The sequence below is a fragment of the Chinchilla lanigera genome, unplaced genomic scaffold (assembly GCF_000276665.1).
Source record: "Chinchilla lanigera isolate Chin_1 unplaced genomic scaffold, ChiLan1.0 scaffold00036, whole genome shotgun sequence".
Taxonomy (NCBI): Eukaryota; Metazoa; Chordata; class Mammalia; order Rodentia; family Chinchillidae; genus Chinchilla; species Chinchilla lanigera.
The window spans coordinates 9,720,992-9,740,808 of NW_004955437.1; the positions used below are offsets into that span (position 1 = coordinate 9,720,992).

Sequence of the window (19,817 nt, forward strand, 5' to 3'; positions counted from 1 at the left end):
ATGTCACTGCCTCAAATTTCTTTTAGACTGCCTTGAAATTTCTTCTATCAGATTAATTAGTCTGCCACACTTAAGCTCAGTTGCAGGCAAATCTTTTAGACACAAGCAAAATGCAGACAAACTTTCTGCCCATCCATAACACACCACCTGGAGTTGAGCAACCATTGCAATCCTTCCCAGCAGAAACTTCCTGAGCTTGGTCTTTACCAGCAAGATTTCTATCAGCCTTCTGGTCTTCTCTGACTAGAATCTCCCATATAGAACAGCCCAAGGCATTCCAGCTCTGTTTTTTCAGCTGGCATCTCTGAACCTTTCCAAACACTTCCCACAAGCCATTCCCAAAGGTTTTTGAACCACATGGTCAGGTATAGTCACAGCAACAACCCCACTCCTGGTACCAAATTCTGTTTTAGTTACTTTTCTTGAGTTGCTGAGACAAAATACCTGACACTCAAGATTAAAGGGAGAAAGGTTTATTTAGCTGACAGTTTGTTCCAGTCCATAATCAGCTGGCTCCAAGGCAGGGTGGCACATGGCAGAGAGACAACAGTTCATGGTGGCAGAAGACAGCAAAAATGAGAGAGAGAGAGAGAGAGAGAGAGAGAGAGAGAGAAGAGAGAGAGAGAGAGAGAGAAGAGCCTCTTTCTGCACCTTTCATTTTAACCAGGCTGCTGGGATTAGGGTGGTGCCAATCCAATCAGTGGATTGATCCCAGTAATCACCCACCCTTAATCCCAGCACCCTTAATCCTAGCATTGAACCATGAATCAGTTCTAAACTCTAGATTCAGCTTCCTCTGAAAAAAACCCCATTTAAAAGTGCATGAGGCTTTGGGGGGACACCTAGACACAAACCATAACACACACACACACACACACACACACACACACACACACACACACACACATGATCTCAATCTCACCAGGCCCTGAGATGAAGTAGGAGTCTCTGACAGGGAAGGGATTTAAGGTCAGGGCCTGAGAAGATGATTGAGTTCCTTGGTGTGCTCAGAGCCTGCAAATGGAGGGTTTCTGGAAGCCATCACTCTCATGGCTGTTGTCACCAGGGGATGAAGACTGCCATCTCCTCTCTGTGCAGGATCCCTGCTAACAACCTCTGTGTCCCCTTTTGCCCATGGGGAAAAGGCCACATGTTGGTTTCAAAGTCCATTTTCCAATTTGATCTCCCAGATGCTTTATGGTCCTTTCTGTCTGCTCCATCTCCACCCCATTTTCTGGCCTTCCTGTTTCTGCAGCTTTCTCTTGGAATGTCCCCCAACACTACCTGTTGCATTTATCCCATCCTCTAAGACCAAACCAGGTGCCAACCCCCCACACAGCCCTCTCCTCACCAAGTGGAAGTGCCCTCCCCTCCCTGGGAGGGTTCTATTTACAATGAATGCCAACATGGTTGCTGGCACAGAACTGTTCCTCAAGAAATGAAAGTTATAACAACCACACCCTGACTGACTCATCCAATCCTCGTCACTGCCATTGTGGGGCTGTCAGCATCCTCACTCCATGGGGGAGAAACCAAAATACAGAGAGGGCAGGAATGTATCCAGGTGAGCACTAGACAAGGGTCTGAGCCTGACCAAAGAGCCCACTTGTGCCCCCAGGTGCGGTAGGACAGGGACCACATCTGCACATTCACCTGCATCACCTATTGCCCAGTGTAGGGCTGGCTCATATAGGGCTGGCCACAGTAGTCACAGCTGTGCCAGGAGTCCTTAGGGCCAAGTCTGGTGGCCAAATGACACCACTCACTGCATGTCTACAGATGTTCCTGTGCATGGAGTGCAAGACCAGGGCGAAAGAGAGGGGGCAGCACATAGTTGCCCACTAGAACACTCACCAGCCAGTCAGTGATGCCCTTGCCTGCTGTGGTGATGACAGGGTGTTGGGGACCTCAGAAAACTGAGGCCTGAGGGGTGGAACAACTCTGGTACAAAGCTTGGGAGACACCAGCACCCAGCCTACCCTTAGAAAACTATAGATCCCCCCCACTCCCCACACAGCCCAGTAACTACAGGCCCCAGCTCTTTGGTGACCTCAGCCCTGGGTGAAGGGCACCCTCTGACAGCATTCTCAGCCCCACGCCCACCCTGCAGCTGGATGGCCAGAGCCCAGGAAGCTGGGAGAGGGTCAGCTGCTGTGGGACATAAACCAGGGCCATCCAAACCAGGTTCTGAGGAGACACATGTTGTCTTTTGTTCCCCACTACCTGAGTTTAATCACTCCCTGAAAGCTGTGAATTTTTTAAGTCACATGGTATTATGGCCTGTATCTAGATGTCCCCCGCAAAGCCTCACGTGGTGGAGCTTTTTTGGAGTGCGGCTGGATCTAGAGTGTGTGATGCTGGAATTGATTCATGGTGCAATGCTAGGCTCAAGGGCATTAGAATTACGGGTGTGAGTGTTACCTGCCCTAAGCAGCCTAGATAAAATATAAGGAATAGAAAGAGCTGTGGTCCTCCCTTGTTGCTTTGCTACCTTCTGCCCACCATGAGCTATTTCTCCTCTGTAATGCCACCTTGCCTTGGAGCCAGCCAATTATGAACTGAAACTTCTACAAATTATGAGCTAAATAAACCTTTCCTCCTTTAACCTTAAATGTTGGGTATTTTGTCTTAGCAATGAGAAAAGCATCTAAAAATACAGACACCAAGTAGGGCTGGAGGGGGCTGCTGAGTGGTTTACTGAGTAGTTTGGGGGTGACAAGGGGTCCCAGAGAGGCAGCCAGCTGAGTAGGGCACTGACCTCAGGAAGGACCAGCACAAAACGATTCTCTAGTGACAGTGCCCTGAGTCTAAGACACTGGGAGCCTGGAATCTCAATGAAGGATACCTGTGCAAAGCTAGGGATTCTCCCCAAATCGCAGGCAGCTTCAAAAGGGGACCATGATGTCAATCTAATAATTTAGTCATGAGATGATTTACTATGAGACAAAACTACCTTCATCTCTGATCCAGAGCCTCCCAAGGACTAGGCTGCTTTGGCTCCCCAAGGATAGGACCATGTCCCCAAGACCAGGCGAGCTGCATTTCCCCATAAGATTAGATCAACCTTGTGACAGGGACAAGGGACCTCCATTAGCTGTGGCAGCTGGCTCTCCCCTCTCACACTAGGGGCTCCTTGATCCATGGTCTCTCCATATAGTCAGTCCCACCTGACACCCCACATAGATGGTAAGGCAGAGACCTGAGGCCACTCATCCCTGGGAGCCTGTGGGACCTGCCTGCTTTGGGCTGGGGAGGGCTAAGGGATGGCCTGAAAGCCGTTCAGCTCCCAGAGTACCTCCTTGTGAGCCGCCCTCCCTGCTCTACCCACTGCCAGTGCTGGGCTGGCCTCTGATGGGTTCCAGCTGACAGCTGGGCCTCCTCCATTCTTATCCCGGGGCATCAGTGTCCTGTAATGACTCCACTGGCTCCACTGGTTCTCCTCAGCCACTCAGGACGAGGACAGCTGGCATTGGCCTGCAGCAGGATGAAGTAAGTGGGCAGCGCTGCCTTTGGGGAGAATGCAGAGCACAAGGGGTGCAGGAGGGGCTGGGGGACAGTGGCTGCTCTGGCCACATGGACATCCAGGGTGGGGCTGCTTGGGGCAGGGTCTCCTCAGCCCGGACAGTAGCCCTGCCATATGTCACCCCACAGTTTGTGCAGCATGGAGCAAGGGAAACTGTAACACTGGACACTGGCTCAGTGAGCAGGACAGCATGGACTCTGGTTCCCAAACACCAGCTCTTGCCCCAGCCCCGTCCTTACCCTGAAAGCTCCCCATTCTTCTCCTCACCCTGGGCACCATGGGCACCTTTATCTCCTGTCCCCCTAGCTTCTTTGCTAAGCAAGGAGCCAAAACAGGCACTAAGATTTGGTTATTTTCCCTGCTTCCAGCCCCTCCCATGGAAGGAGCGGTTCCTGGCAGTCTCCAAAGGTGGATGCAGCAGAGTTGAGTTCCAGCCTCAGACTCTGGTAACAGCATGTGCTGGTCCCGGCTGTTTCCCTGTCCCCAGCAAAGACTCCTAAGCAGTGTGACTCCCGGGGCCACCTTTCCAAGGACCTCTACACCGTATACCCAGGATGTGCCAGTCACGGTGGCCACAGGGCAGTGAGTGACAAAGGACAGGAGGCTTCCATGCCCCCTTGCTCCATCCAAAGTCTCCTGGAAGCTTGAGAGCAGTGTAGGGGCTGGGGGGCCTGGATGTCCACATCTGCTTCACCTCTACCAGGCGCCTCCCCCAACTGCAGAAGTGAGAAGAGCTGTGAACACATGGTCTGGGGTCCTCTGCTGCTCGGAGGGTTCCCAGTAACTTGGGCTCCGCCAACAGGTGCGCTTGCCTGAGGCCTTGGGACAGACAGAGGGACAGTGGACAGATGGATGGATCGACGGAGGGCTGGGGTCCCACAGCTCTGTGCTCACTGGGCCAGGCTGTCACTGTCCTACTCAGTCCTGCAGAGGGGTGACGGTGACAGTCATGACTGTCCCTGCCCTGGTGTGAGGTGTAGTGGGTGCCAGGAGGGTGGCAGCTTCCAGTGGCACTGCAGGGAGCTGATGATCTCCGGAAGTCAACTCTGATCAGTTAGCACTGACAGCCGGCCCCACCCACCACACCCCCACACTCCCACACATGAGAAAGTGGAGGAGGAAGTGCTGGGATCAGCTGGTGCTGCCTGTGGTGGCATAGGCTGCATGGGCACTCACTTACCTGCAAGGGAAAGGAACTGAGGTGTTTCCTAAGCCCTTGGGGCAGCCTGGGGCTTACCCAGCCATGGACTAAGTCAGCTGCAGGTTGTCCCTTAACCGTCCCCAACATGTAGCCCTAATGCTACAGCCCTAATGCTACTCCTCCCGACACTACCCACCAATCACCCTGATCTTTCCAGTTCCCTGAGCTGAAGTGAGTCCCCAGCTCTGCCAGGAAGCGTCCTCTCTTCATGCAGCTCCTGCCTGCAACAGTTCTGGGCATGCGGTAAGCACCAGATATGCCTGCAATCGGTAGAGAATACTGGGATTGCTCAGAGTGACCTCACTGGCCACCACTTCCCTCTCCCATCCTCGCCTCCTGCCCATCCCCCTACAAACACCTCTGCTGACACCAGCTTTTGTCTCCCAAAGCTCCAGGAAGCTGCACACAATAGGACACCCTGCATCCCTCTGAGTCACCACCCCACCCAACCCAGCCTGCCATTCTCAGGGGTTCCCAGACTCCCCATGAGGGGGTCATCCTCCCCAAACCACAGCAGTGATGGTGGGTGGTGAGTCCTTTTCTGGAGAAGAAAACCAGCCCCCTGGCACCCACACACTGGGCTCTTCCCCTGCCACCACTGCTTCTGCAAAGGGGAAACAGATGGTGTGGTTAATCGGGGTGGTGTGGCGGGCTCTACCCTCATGAAGGCTGAGGGTGGGGACAGTGAGTGATTTACAGGGTTGTCAACAGCAGCACCGGGGACAGACGACCCTTTACCTACAACACAGGACATGAGGCTGTGGGCTTGGGCCTTGGGGTCAGTTAGGCGGCAGACGGAAGCCTTCCACTTGTGCCTGACATGGGGAGCTACACCCAGTGATGGTGCCTGGGGGGTCCAGACGCTCACAGCTGGAGAAAGGGGGCTTGAGCTGGGAGGGGACAAGGGGCAGGAGGTGGCAGCCACAGAGGAGGCAAAGGCGCTCAGGACAGGTGGACAGGAGTGGCTGGGGTTGGGAAGTCTCGAGAGGCCTGGCCCAGGCCCAGATCCCCCACAGAGGGGTGTCACACAGACATTCCATCCCCAGGGATCTTGTGCCATGGAGAAGAGAGGCTTAGGAGCCAGGCTGTCAGGGTACCCTGCCAGTCATCAGCTGTGTGAGCCTGCACAGCTACTTCAAATGCTCTGTGCCTCAGTTTCCCCATCTATAAAACAATAGCATCTCCTCTTGAGAACTGCATTCATTAGCGGCCTCAGGGCTGTGTCAGGCATACTGAGTTATATATGCAGGTTAGGTGATCACTGTTTCTAAGGCGAGGGACCCATGCTGGGTCCCTGGGGGACCCCCGCCCCACCCTGTCACCAATCTCCTTGGCACTACCCACCTCACCTCACAGAGCCCCTGAGTAATAGGAGGGCTGAGGCTCTATCCTTACCTGAAGGTGGATGATCCAGTGCGGTTGAGGACGACCATTACTACACACTCTGCCTGACCCTGTTGAGTCTCCACGTTGAGTGTCACTGTCCCATTGTACAGAGGAGAAGGCTGAGGGCAGTGTCACCCCAACAGCAAGCAGACAGGCTGAATCTGAGCTCAGAACTTACTGCCTCTAGAATCTGAGCTCTGACCTCAACACAAAGTGTGACCCTTGACCAACACAGAAGGACCTTTTTAAAATGCAGATCCTCCCCAGACTTAGTGAAACAATTTTGTGCATGGGACCCAAGAGTTCCCTGGAATAAGACAGCCCTGACCCTCCTCCCACCGCACAGCACCTGTCACACACCACGGATCCCCTTGGAAGAGAAGGGAGGTACAATCACCATGAGGCCATGGTTGAGCATGGCTTCTGTGCCCCTTCGGTCCCCAGACCACTCATGCTCTTCCCTGAAACCTGGGGCCTCAGTCAGGAGTGGGGTGAGGAGGAAGAAAACCTCTCCAATGTGTGGGGTGGCCAGAGTGCAGAAGGAGCCAATGGGGTCCACTGCCTGTATCCACTGGGGGTGTAAGGGAAATGCAGGGAGCTCATGCCCTTAATGGTGCCCAGTGGCCCTGTCAATTGGGGGTGGAAGACCAGGCTTGGGAGCAAGGGAGATTTTTACACTGCCCCCTCCACCTTCAGCACAAGGGGCCCTCATCCACTGCTACATCTGCCTCAGATACTCTCCGTGCAACAGAGCTGCCCGGATTCCTGTTCTGTGGAGTATCTGTGCTGGTCCCTGGCGGGGTTTGGAGAGGGATCAGCACACAGAATGGCACACTTGGCATGGCCCCAGTTGGAGGGCAGTGTGCCACCCTGCTGGCCAGCTGTTTCCCTCTAGAGCCTTCGTGGGCAGGGGAGGGGCCACCAAGAGGACACAGCCCCAGAGGACCCCTGAGCAGCCCACCTGCCCCAGGTCCCGCTTTGCCCTGGCCCAGCCAGAGCTGGCTGCAGAGAGAGAGGGAGAGAAGGACACCGAGGCCTGGATGGACCCAGGCTGGGCCAGCAGAGTCAGAGAATTGGATCCAGGAGATCTGTAGGTCTGAGGCCACAGCCCCTGCTCCTTCCAGATGTGGAGCTGAGTTGGGAGTGTGGGGGAGGGAGAGAGACTGAATAGCCACCATTGACCCCACCATGCCCATCCCAAACCCAGATGGTACCAAGCCTCCAGGTCCCATAGAGTAGAGGGAGCTCGGGGTCTGGAAGGGGGACATTTCTCGCTTCCTGAGACCTCATAGTGTCAGGACAGACACGTTCACTGCCTCAGAATTCTAATCTCCCAGTCTCCTCCTTGTCCCCCTGCAGGACCGACTGCTGTACCCCACCCCATCTGAGTCCCAGTACTCCAGATGCCAATCACTGCCCCAGGGCCTCTCCAGACCACCACACAGCTGAGTCTCCATCCCAGCCCTCCTAGAACAATGAATTTGGAGGTGGACAGACAGGTCCCACTAGCCTGAAGAGAGGCTCCATGTCCCAGGTGCCACCTGTACCAGAGGCCTGGGGTAGCGTCTTCCCCAGGCAAGCAGAAGACACAGTCAGGCATGCAGGTAGCTTCCGTTCATAGGCACCAGGACGGACCTAAGGGGTGCTGTAGCAAACTGCCATTGAAATGGCATCTTCTGGACACGGTGTTTGTGTGTGTCCAGCTGGGCAGGAGCTCACCTGAGACATCAGACCCCATCTAAGCTAAGTCCCTGGAATACTCTTTCAGATCCCCTTTGAATTCTCCTCCCAGCACATCTTATAGGCTTTAATTCCTTTTTATTTGCAACTGTTTGCTCAATCTCCCTCCTCCCACCGAATGAAGGAAGGAAGGAAGGAAGGAAGGAAGGATGGGATGGAAACCTGCATTCCTGCCGCACCCTTACCCCTAGCACAGTCTGCAAGTGCTCTGAGCTTAGGACTCAAGACCAACCCCAGAGTGATCCCAAGGCAGAACCCAAGGGAGACTGCCCAGAGGAGGGCAGGGTGTGAGGGGGCTTCCAGCCTGGCCTCTGCTCTTCCTGCTCACCCTCTGTTTCTGGCCGGAACTCTGGAGGGCAGAGGTTATGTCTGGGCCATCGCCAGCACACCGCACCGCTGACTACCAGCTGTGACTCAGGAGGCATGAGCCTGTGCTCTTGGCCGGGGACCAGCAGATGCTACGCAATGTCCCTAACCACAGCGAGGAAGCAGCCGTGACCGCACTTACGCGCAGCCGAGCGGAGCCCCTCCCCCACCCAGCCAGTGGGGCAGTGACCTTACGCTGGGGTCAGTGACAGCAAGGACAGTCCTGTTCGGAGGCAGAGGCATGACCTCGATGACCCCGCTCCTCCTTGGGAATTGTTTGCACAACGCCATCCTCTTCCCCCGCAAGCAGCCCTGCCCCTGCAACCTCCGCGGCCCCGTGAGCTGTCGGGGGAGACGGGGAAGTGCCACAGGCAGCGCTGCATCTGTCTTTCCCCTCCATTTCAGCTCAGATGCTGGGGAAAGTGGCTCCCAGGGATGTGGCCACTGTGGCCGATGGCTGGCGCCAGCAGAAATCCCCAAGCCCGTCAGCAGACCCTGTCCAGACGCGTCTGCTGCCCTTGGCACTGAGACAGTGCTGGGAGACACCTGTGACCCGCCCCACCGCAGCCTGCCCCTCTCCTAGATTGGCCCCTCCTCGGCCTGGCCCAGTGCCGTTGCTCCCATCCAACCACGGTGAAGGCCTGGGAAAAGCAGCCTAGGCACCAGGCCCAGAGCCCAGCTGGGTGCTTGTAGGCAAATGACCCAGGCTCTCTAGGCCTCAGTTTCCCCAACTGTAAAATGGGGCTAAGACCAGCCACCTACCCGGTTGTTGTGAGAATAAGTAGGCACACAGCCCAGCTCTGCAGAGGACAGACAGCGGCCAAAGGCAGCCAGGCTTGGCACGATGCTGCCACCATTAACAGCTCAGGGAGCAAAGGCCAGTGTGGGGAGACTGAGGCCTCAGTGAAGGGACAGTACTAGAACTGCAGGAGGCAGAGAGCTGGCAAAGCTCCATGCACTCTCTCCCATTGCATCTCACAGGAGCAAAGGGGCCTTGTGACAGTCACTGCCTCCAGCATCCGTTCTTTCTTTCTTCTCCAAATTTTAACTGGAGGCCCAGAGAATAAAACGGTGTTACCCAGTTTCCTGTGCCGCTTGGGGTGTGTGTGTGTGTGTGTGTGTGTGTGTGTTAGTGGCTAAGTTCTGGCCAGTGGGATATGAGAGGTCTGTGTAGCTTCCAGGAAGTTCCTTCAAGGGAAGGGCCTTGCTCTTGAGGTTCTCTTCCTCCTTCCTGTGGCCTGGAGCTCCAGCCACCATACTGGGCAACAAGATGACCTCAGAAGTGGAGATCAAACCCTTCAGATCAATAAGATAGAAGGAACCTGGGTCCCTGATGACATGTAGTCATCAAATCATCTAGGTTTATTCCCAGAGGTCAAGTATGTGAGCAGAAAATGCACAGCTACTTTGTTCAACAGATAGTGGCCTCTGCTCTGGCAGACACCTCAAGACATGGGTGGCAGTGTGGGAGGGACGGATAGGTACCTGGAAACAAACAGCGGCCAGCAATGGGACATCCCTATCAGGAAAACGTCCTTCTACACACTCAGGGGGACCAGACGGAGCATGCTAGGAGGACTCAGCCCTAGAAGGAGCTGGGGATGGATGGAGGGAACAAAAGGGGGGAGGAAGGCAGGGGAGAAAAAAGGAAGGAAAGAAGGAAGGAAGGATAGATGGATGAATGGATGGATGTGTAAATGGATGGGTAGATGGATGGCTGCATAGGTTGAGGAAGGGAAGGAGGGGACAAGGAAGGATAGATAGGTTGACGCATGGGAGAAGGATGGAGGATGGGAAGACTGATGTCCCAGCCCTTGGGAACCCCAGAGACCAAATCACGCCCAGGGAGCACCACATCTCAACCCCACTTTGGCAGCCTGAGGGCATAGGATGGAGTCAGGGTGGGGAGCTGGCAGGGTCTGATGACTGAGGTATGACCTGCCATCCCCCTGTCCACGACCGTCCTGGAGGGACAGCTGTCATGTCAGGTCCTGGACACTGAGCCCCTCTGTTCAGCCAAGCCAGGCCAACACTGGGTCACATAGAGCTGGCACGAGGCCTGGCAGGATAGCGAAGGGACAGTCAGGCAATATCTATGTCATCTGCAGTAGCTTGAGATAATGCTCAGAAAATAAAAAAATAAAATAAAAAATAAAAGAGATAATGCTCAGGGATGCTCTTCCAGAAAGTCCTCAGAAAAAAAGCAGGTGTTATGATCAGGTCTAAAATGCCCCCCAAATCTGGGAGTAGGGGTACATGCCTGTAATCTCAGCAATCAGGAGGCTGAGGTAGGAAGATCTCCACAAGTTCAAGGCCACCATCAGCTACATAGCAAGTTCAAGGTCAGACTGGACTACATAGTGAGACCCTGTCTCGAGAAAGAAAGAAGGAAAGAAAGAAAGAAAGAAAGAAAGAAAGAAAGAAAGAAAGAAAGAAACAAAGAAAGTCCCCCAAAATCTCATGTGCTCACAGGTGGGGCTTTGGGAAGGGGATTAGGGACACCATACTCATCAGTAATCTACTGCTAAGTTCATAGCCGAATGTGCTGTTGGGAGGCACCAGGTAGGAGGAGACAGGTTGCTGGGGGTGTAACCCAGAAGGATGTATTCTTGTCCCAGGAGGTATTTTTTCTCCTCTCTCCTCTTGCTGCTTCCTGGCCACCATGACATGAGCAACTCCTCCCCACCAGGCCTTTCCACCAGGCCACTTCTGCCTTGGAGCCAGGAACTATGCTCTGAGTCCCCCAGAACCATGAACAACAATAAAGTGTCTCCTTTCAGCTTCAGATGTCAAGTGTTTTGTCCCAAGAGCAAGGAAGCTGACAGATGTAACGATGAGCAGGGACTTTAAGGGGCAGCCTAAGGGGCTGTGGATAGCTCCCTGGTGCAGGGAGGGAGAAGAAATGATCTTATGTTAAAGTCAGTGAGGCTTGGGGCATGAAGGGAGAATGCGGACAGCAGCTCCTGTGTGGAGGGAGCTGTGGGGAGAGGGACACAGGCTCAGTGACCGGGTCCTGAGCCTCCCTAGCACCAGCCACGGCTCTAGCTCTCTGCTCTGCAAAGCTGGACTCTGGGATGACTACGCATGTGGAATCCGGAAGAGAGAGGTGAGTTTGAAGCTGCTTTGGACCAGTTACCATACCTAACTTCTTGGTGCCTTTCTTTCTCTTTCTGTTTAAAAAAAAAAAAAACCAGAACTGGGCTCAGAGGGCTGCAGAAAGATTAATTCAGTGGATGCCAGCTTAGTGCCTGGCACCCAGGGCAAGTTTCATAAATACTCCCTAATGGGGCTGCTATTTTTCTCCTGCCTGGGCAAAGATTCGACTGAGAAGTCTCTGCGTTCTTTTCAAGTCTAGATTCCTTGATTCCACAAACCTGTGATTCATCAATTGGGATCGTGAGACCCAGGGAAGGGGGGACCTGCCTGCCCAGCTTTGCCCCATGGAGCCCTCACCCAGCACCTGGGCACAGCCCAGACTGCAACCACCTCATTTTATTTCCACAAGTGGTTTTTCCTTGCCTGTCATGTATCCCCAGCCCCATGGGTAGCTCATGGCCGCAGGTGGCAGCTGTTGCTGACCTCTGCCTTGCGTCCTTACCTGAGGGTGAGGTGGCACGAGGCCTCCAGCTGAGTCCTTCCTCACACCTTCAGTCCCCTGACACTGTCACATGCTGTGGAAGTTGGCAGAGCCACAAAGACCACAGATGCCAACACAAACACCATTCCTGTGGAGGGGGAAGAGCCCATAGGAGTTATTTTTAACCTGTGGATCAACGCCCACAGCTCTGGCCCCGGGGGCCTGGGGTGAGGGGCTCTGCAGGAAGGGAGGTGGAAGGCCGCATCTCAAGGACTCCCAAGGTCATAGGCCGCAGGGACCCCAGCCTTCCCTCACTTTGCTATAGAAGGGGCAAGGGAGACACAATGCTGGTTGTGCCTTATCTTGATCCCCACTTCCCACAGGGCCGGAGCCCAGTCAGGAAGAGTAGAGCTGCCATGAGCCAAGGGACTCTCAGCCTGAAGATGGGTCCTCTCTGGTTCCCACCTTGGGCAGCCAAGAAAACTGAGCCCTGAGACAGGGCCTGAGGTCACATCCATGGTCCATACCAGCCCCCTCCCCCTTGTCCACCTGTCCTCCCGGTGGACAAGGCGCACGTGGACGTTTTCAAGGCTGTCCTCACTCTGCCCTCTCCCAGGCCGCCCCCTGTAAGGGCTGAGCCCCTGCAACTGCACAGTGAGACACCCCCACCCAGGCCTGCCTCATCATGCAAGGCCTTCCTGGGTGCCCGGGCAGTGCCCCCTAGAGGCCAGCAGCAGCTGCAGCCAACGGCAGCCACGGCCAGCGCAGAGGTGGCTGGAGGCCCAGGCGAGGACGTGCGGGCTGGGGCGTGCCTGCGTGGGGGGAATAGGACCAGTTTCTGCCAAGGGCCTGCAGCCCACAGCTGCTGAGCCTGTGGGCACAGGGCTGGAGGGGGGGGCAGATAATGGACCCGGGGCCCTGTCCTGGCCTTGGCCCTGTGAGCTGTGCCGGCAGTGCCACCACGGGCCCTCACGTAGCCCACGTCCTGCCAGGCGAGTGGCCCTTATCAGTGGTACGTGCCAGGAGCCCACACTGCAGTGACAAAGGAGCTGGGGGCCTGGACAGGCAGCACCGGAGGGAAATGAGGCTTCCCCCACCCCAGCTCCCAAGGAGAGATCTGGGTGGTCCTGTGCACCCCTTGACAAGCCCCCATCCTCAGAGACACCCCAGCTCCATCTGGAAAAGCCCAACTCCGTGGAACCGATAGGCTGGGGTGCAGGAGAAGGAAGGGAGAGGCCACACTTCACTAGGGACACTGGGTTACCAGGTCCCAAGCACCAGGCTCTGTAACAGGAGGTCTTGTGCCATACCTGGAGAAATAGGCACAGGGGCTGAGTCAGTTACTCACAGCCACACAGCTGGTAGGGACAGAGTCGGGCTCCAAACCCAAGTGCGCTGCTCCAGAGCTCAGCTGCTCCCCAGAGGGTCACCCGGAATGAGACCAAGGAGACCCCATGGGGAGGACGTGGAGCCAGGCACAGAGGTCAGGGGAGGAGGGCACAGAGGGTTCCCCCAGTCCTGGGGGCAAGGCCAAGGGCTGAGCCCTGGCCCCTGGCATCTGTGGGACTTTGCCCAGGAGTGAAGCGGCCATGAGACACAGGCCAGACCTTGTCTCTCAGCCACACTAGGGAGGAGGGCACCTCGCTGGCTTCCTTCATCTGATGAGGATGACACAGTCCTGCCCTCTGAGACACAGCCCTCCCCTGTCAGATGAAGGGAAACCTAGTCCCTGCCTCAAAACACCCAGAATGATGGGGGAGATTCATTCCTGTCCTCAGACACAGCCCCATCCTCAGGGAGCCAACAGGTGTGCACACAGGGGAACACACAGCCCTGTTCTAGCTCTCGGGCTTGTCTGCTGCCCACCTGCCGGTGTCTCACCTCCCCCCAGCAGGGGAAGCCCCTCACTGGGGCCCTGGGCAAGGTCTTCCCCAGAAGCGTTCTGGGGACCTGGGAGACAGGAGTGGGGGCACCAGTGCCACCACATCTGGCCCAGAGTGCCTGGGCTCACAGCCCTGAGCAGCTGGGCCACATCTGGCCTCCAGACACCACGTCCCGGTCTGTGATTCACCCAGCCCCGTATGTCTGCTGGAGCAGCCTCAGCCCCACACACTCTCCCACACTCACAAAGGGCGGCTGGGGCCAGGGGAGAGCAGGACCTTCCTCCCCTGCAGCCCTCCTGTCACCTCAGCCTCGGCGGGGGGCGGGGGGGGGGTCCGGCCAGCCCTGAATCACCATGACTCGGTTTCCCCTGGACCTCACACTGAGGCATCACAGGTTCCCAGCAGGGCCAGGGAGCAGGCTGGGAAGCTGAGGGGCACTGGAAGGGAACTTCAGAGAACAGAGGATGGCGCCCAGGGAAAGAGACAGGAAGTAGGGCACACGGGGGATTTCCTGTCAAGCAGGAGTTCCCTGAGGACAGGGCTGTGACTGTATGGGGCTGAGAATCCTCCCTCAAACTGGGGCTCCCCCGGGACAGGTCCAGCTCTTCCCTCAGACTGAATCCCACGACAAAGGCTGTGTCTACCCATCAAACTGGGTCAGCATTGGACCTCCTCTGATATCTAACACAGATGACTCATCCACATCTTAGCATCATTTCGGGGTTTTCAGCTGGCTGTGGGTGGGGATCCCAATGAGGGACAATGTGCTCCCAGCCTGCTCCTCAGCACAGCCTGCTCCTGTCCACCCACTGCCCCTCTGGGTGGTCCCTCCCCCAGCCTCACCCCAGACACTCACGCTAAGTCACCCTGGGTGGCTGGGCAGTGTCCTGGACCGGCCTAGGCCTGGTGGCGGGGGTCCAGCAGAGAGCACAGGCATCTTCTAACTCGTGGGCCTGGCTGTCCTCAGTGGCAGCGTCTGCAGCCATTTGGCCTGGGTATCCATGGCAGCGGCCTGGGGAAGCCGAGCAGGTTGGGGGGCTGCGACCGTGAGCCCAGGTCCATACAGGAAATGGTTCTGACCCCAACTGGCTTTTCCTTATCCTATGCAACAGCCCCCAAAGAGAGAAAGGAGAGCCCTCCTACTCCACTGACTCAGGACACCCTTCCCTCTCTCTTGATCACCTTCCAGAACTAGGCTGTCCCCTCCTCTACCTCCACAGCACCCCTTTCCCCTTTCAGGAAAGAAAACGGAGCCAGTGAGGTCATCCCAGAAAAGAAGGACTTTGTGTGCTTGTGATGCTAGGGATGGAATCAGGGCCTTGGTCAGCCCAGGCAAGCGCTGACCATCAAGCCACACCTCCAGCCCCAGAAGGAAAAATGCTAGGGCCCCTCAGTTCCAGGAACAACTCCATGCCCAGCTGGTGGGCTCAGGTGAGTGCTCCATAGCTGAGGGCACCCTGAGATGTCAACCCTGCTGCACAGATAGGGAGACTGAGGCTGGGAGAGCCAGGCAGATCCTGCCCCACGTGACCCATCAGGTGCATGGTGTACACCACACTGCCTGAGTCAGGGTGGTCACTATCCTGAGTCCCTGAGGTCACGGGCTGGCCTCCGGCTTCACCTGAGGAGTTTGCAGAGTAGGGGACTGAATGGAGCAGTCTGACCACAGGGCCTGGGCTGGCCAGGGGGAATCCCATAGCCAGCAGGCTCAGTACCTCCTCCCCTCTGGGCTCTTCCTTGGCCACAAAGCCCCCTGCTTGGCCCCCCAGCAGCCCCAGACTCCTGGTACCTGGGCAAGGAGGGCATCCAGGAGCACAGGCAGCTGTGTACCAGACCAGAGTGGGCCCTGGAGAAGTCCCCAGAATCTGGGACAGGTACCCTCTCCTGTAGCTGGCAGAAGGGCACCAGAAGCCCATGTGCTATCCCTTGTCTCAGGACCCCAACTTGGCCAGCTTCTCCCCTTCCACACCCCACACTGACGTCATCTCTCTTTCAAGTACAGTCCTTGCTCCAGCCAGATGTACAAGCACAGACTTATGCCCAAGAAACTCATGTCCTCCTCACAGATCTCTGCTCAGCCTCCCCTCACCCCCTACGGCCCCCAGGAAGAACCCTGGCACTCCCAGGGGAGCCAGACGGTATAGGCCTCTAGGGGCCACAGAGGGGAACAATGATACAGCTTCCCCACTAAGCTGGCATGACTATCTTCCAGGAAGTCACCCAAACCACCCTCCTATCTGTGCCCAACAGCAGACTACACTGCCCTTCTGGGCGGCAAGTTCATTGGTCTGCTGCCTGTCACAGACAAGGACAGGCCTTCCTCCTATGAGACGCCAGGACAGTCTGCAGCCCAGCTCTGCAGGAAGCACTGGCCTGGAGCCCAGCCCTGGACTGCGGTTGCAGTCACAGGGAGGCACTCGCAAAACCCATGGCTTCGTCCCTCACTCCACTCCACATGCGGTTTGGTCCGGCATCTTCTTTTTAAATTGTGGTGAGATACCCAGAACACAAAGTTTTCTGTCTTAGTCATTCCTGAGCGTACAGCTCAGCGGTATCGAGCACTTTCCGATTGTTGCTCAACCCTCACCACTGCGCATCTCTTGCCCTCTTCATCTTGCAAAATTGCAACGCTATCCGCTAAACACTGCATCCCAGCAACAACCGTCTACTCTGTCCCCACGAACCCAACAACTCTACATGCCTCACAGTGGTGGACTCATCAAATATTCATCCTTCTGTGACTGGCTAGCACTGTCCTAAAGTTCACCCACACTGAGGCCTGTGTCAGAATTCCCTTTCTTTTTTGTGTTTTGTTTTGCTTTGTTTTTTGATTGATTCATTCTGTTTTTTTTGTCAGTGCTGGGGATTGAAACCAGGATCTTCTCCCTGAGCTATACCCCAAGTGATTTGTAAATTTTAAAACAGGGTCTTGGTAAGTTGCTAAATTGGCTCAAAGTTTTGATCCTCCTGCCTCAGCCTCCCAGAGTACCAGAACTACAGACATGCACCATCACTCCTAGCTGTGTTTTTGTTTTGTGCCACCACGCCCAGCTGGAATCTCCCTTCTTTTTAAGGCTGAATAATATTCCATAGTGTACATGGGCTATGTTCCCTACCCCACGATGGGAACTGAATCCAGGGTTTTGGACATGCTAAGCAAGCACTCTACCCTGAGTTAGGTCCTCAGCCCTGAGCAGCTTTTTGTTAACTGCTTTTTAAGAAAAGCAAAGTAATATAGCTCATGTCTGGTAAATCCCTGGAATTTTTGAATCAGAAGAGTGGACAGGTTTATGTGCCTTTCTGACACAGTGACACATTCCTCACCAGCACTTCTGAAGAGTGGGCGTGTAGCAAAATCACACACAAGGTTCTGCAACGTGCTGCCTGGCCCCGGCCCTGGTTCTTGACCCAAGTTCAGGGGGCACGAGAGACTGTGGGCTCTGTGGGATGCTGATGCTGCCAGGGAGTAAACCCTCTTGTCCCGAAATGTATCACCTGGGCTTTTCCACTTCGTTAGAAAAGCTCAAAGCAAAGCTCAAGTTCACGGCTCCAAGCCACCACGTACTCTGAGGATGGGATGCCTGTGACAATAACTAATTAGGCCCCATCAATGCCCTTGACATTGCTTCTAGGTTTTCAATTTTGCAAATAAAACTGCATTATGCACACTGGAGATACATATGCGGCCGCATCTGATGATCTCCTAGACACGAATCCTTGGGCTACCTGTGAGTCAGTTCTTCTCCTGTGCATTGCCAGCCCCTCCCTAGGCACAGCTATCTTCCCACCAGCTCTGAGGACGGCTGTGCCCACCCCGTGTGGGGACACCCTTTTAGTTGTTGGCAAAACTGAGGAGAAGAGAATCTTCCCATTTCTTTATTTGGATATCTCAGATTTTAACCAAGGGTGAGGATTTCCACCTGCTCATTAGCCATTTGTCACCCTTCCTGTCCATATGCTTGGCCCTGTTTTCTCTTGGTTTGCCTTTACTGTAAGAGCTCATCTGTCAAACTGTTGAGAATATTTTTTAGGCTATTACATTTTAACGTAGCCAATTTTCAAAATCCTTCCCTTTGTGATTCCTAGGTTTCATCATACATTCCCCAATCCAAGAATACATACTTTTAGATTTCGTTTCTTTCCTTTTTTTTTGCTAATGTTTTTTCTGGTAATTTTATGGTTTCCTTTTTACATTTATATCTTTGCTCCATCTGGAATTTATTTCAGAAACGGGGAACTAGCTTTTATTATTCTTTTTCCTAAACAGCTAGCCAGTTATCCAATTTGATGGAATCATTCATCTTTTCTCCTCTGATCTAAAATGTCACTTTAGCGTATATTCAATTTCCATTTGTTCGCAGTGTGTGTCTGGACTCGACTCTGTCCCTTTGATGTGTCTGCCTTTTCTTATGCCAGGGCCCGACTATTTTATGACCAGAGCTTAATACAACATTTTCACAGCGCCCGTCACCCCTCATAATACCTCGTTTTTAGAATTTTCCAAGCTCTTTCTGCATGTTTATTTCTCCAGATGAACTTTAATATAATTTGTCAAGTTCAAAAGATCTTCTTGTTTGCCATATCTTCTGACAGATGTGCTTTTTCTAGTCTCTCAGCTCAGTCTCTCCTGAGACTGCGGTAACAGGCCGAGGAGGAGGCCAAGGTAGGCTCATGGTCAGGATGGAGCACGCAAAAATGGTGTCAGTGAAAGTGACCACTAACAGAAGGGGAGATAATGAAGTGATACACTATAAAAAGTAGACACGGGAACTCTGAAAAATGTAGTCATGATGGAACAGGCCCTGGATTTTCACGGTTAGGTCCAGAGAGGTGGGGGACACTCGTAACCACAGCCCTGAGTCAGAGAGACTCATGTTCTGGAACCCCTGATTAACAAGGCTGGGAAGTGTGTAATATCCACTAGTAAGTCCTACCCCAAATATCTCTGTTTAAGGTTTCCTATATTAATGTCTGGAAAACTAGTATGAAATGGTTCATTCTTGGATGATGACATAAAGATGACATGTTACTGGTCTGTCTCCAGTTTTCTCAAAACCCACCTCCAGATTCCAAGGAGCCGCCAGCACTGAGATTTGAATTCACTCCGCTGGGAACAGAACTGCAGGTGGGCGGTGTTCCCAGCCCAAACAGTAAAAAGAAAGCTTGACCTCTCGCTGAGCATCTGCCCTGACACGTGAGCAAGCTGTCTGCAGATTCCACTTGAATCCCCAGAACCCCAGTGGTGAACACTGAGCTCCCATTATACAGGACACTGACACTGAGGGTCATACGACTTGGGCATGTCCAGGTTAGAGCGTGACAAAGAGCCCTGGGCCACTTTCACTGCCATGTGCCACTCCCAGCCCCTTCCACCACCAGGAATCCAAAAGGCAACCAATGCTACTCCCACAACACTTTGCAAGGCCCTGCCACCTGCATTGTGCAATGCCCACAGCTGGGGGAGGTCTCAGCCCATGCCCGTAAGTGGTATGTGCATCAGGGAGGTGGGGTGAGGTACCAACCTGAGCCACCTAGGGAAGGAAAGGGCAGCTTCTAGACCACCCACCGGCCAGCCTGAGATCAGGATTCAGGAAGTGGAGAGGGTGGGGACTCAGGAGATGCCCCCAGGACGAGGGCACTGCCTGGCACAGTCTCCCCAGTTATCCCAGAACACAGACTCTGTGTCTGACAAATCACCCTTTTGCCAGCGGTGCCAGGCTGGGTCCTGGACACCATAAGGAGCAGGAGCTGTACAGGTGACATACAGGAGGTGACATGGATAGGCACTCCCTTGGGAGTTCCCCCGCTCAGCGGAAACAGAGGTCAAAGCTCTCCTTTGTTTTCCCTTCCAGGCCCTTATAAGGGGCTTTGTGGGTACAGGGGAGGGAGTCTTCAGCTGACAGCTGGGCAAAGGTGAGGCTCCAGGTCGTGATCTCTGCGAGCCCTCTGTACGCCCCAACCCGAAGCTGGCTGACCCCGGGCAGCGCCCCAAGATGAAAAGAGGAGCGGCCCCGCCACGGAGCGCCTGCCACACGCGAAGTACCGAGCTCCGGGTTGGACGAAGGGGCTGGCAGCTGCGGGGCCGCCAAAGCAGCGCGCGTGGACGGCTCCCAGGCCCCGCGCGCCCTGTAGCTCGGCACG

General features: G+C 54.8%; 1 long non-coding RNA gene across 2 annotated transcripts in view; it reads right to left on the reverse strand.

The window, feature by feature from the left end:
- Nucleotides 1–5,180: 5,180 nt before the first annotated feature.
- The window catches only part of LOC106149074, a 16,000-nt gene continuing 1,363 nt past the window's right edge, over nt 5,181–19,817 (reverse strand). The window contains exons 1-3 of one of the 2 annotated variants that reach the window (XR_001235025.1): nt 14,533–15,382; nt 11,815–11,941; nt 5,181–5,328 (exon numbers count right to left, since the gene is read on the reverse strand). This is a non-coding gene — a long non-coding RNA (uncharacterized LOC106149074). Of the gene's footprint in view, nt 5,329–11,814; nt 11,942–14,532; nt 15,383–19,817 lie in introns of those variants that run through there. The other variant, XR_001235024.1, reaches the window with a different exon arrangement.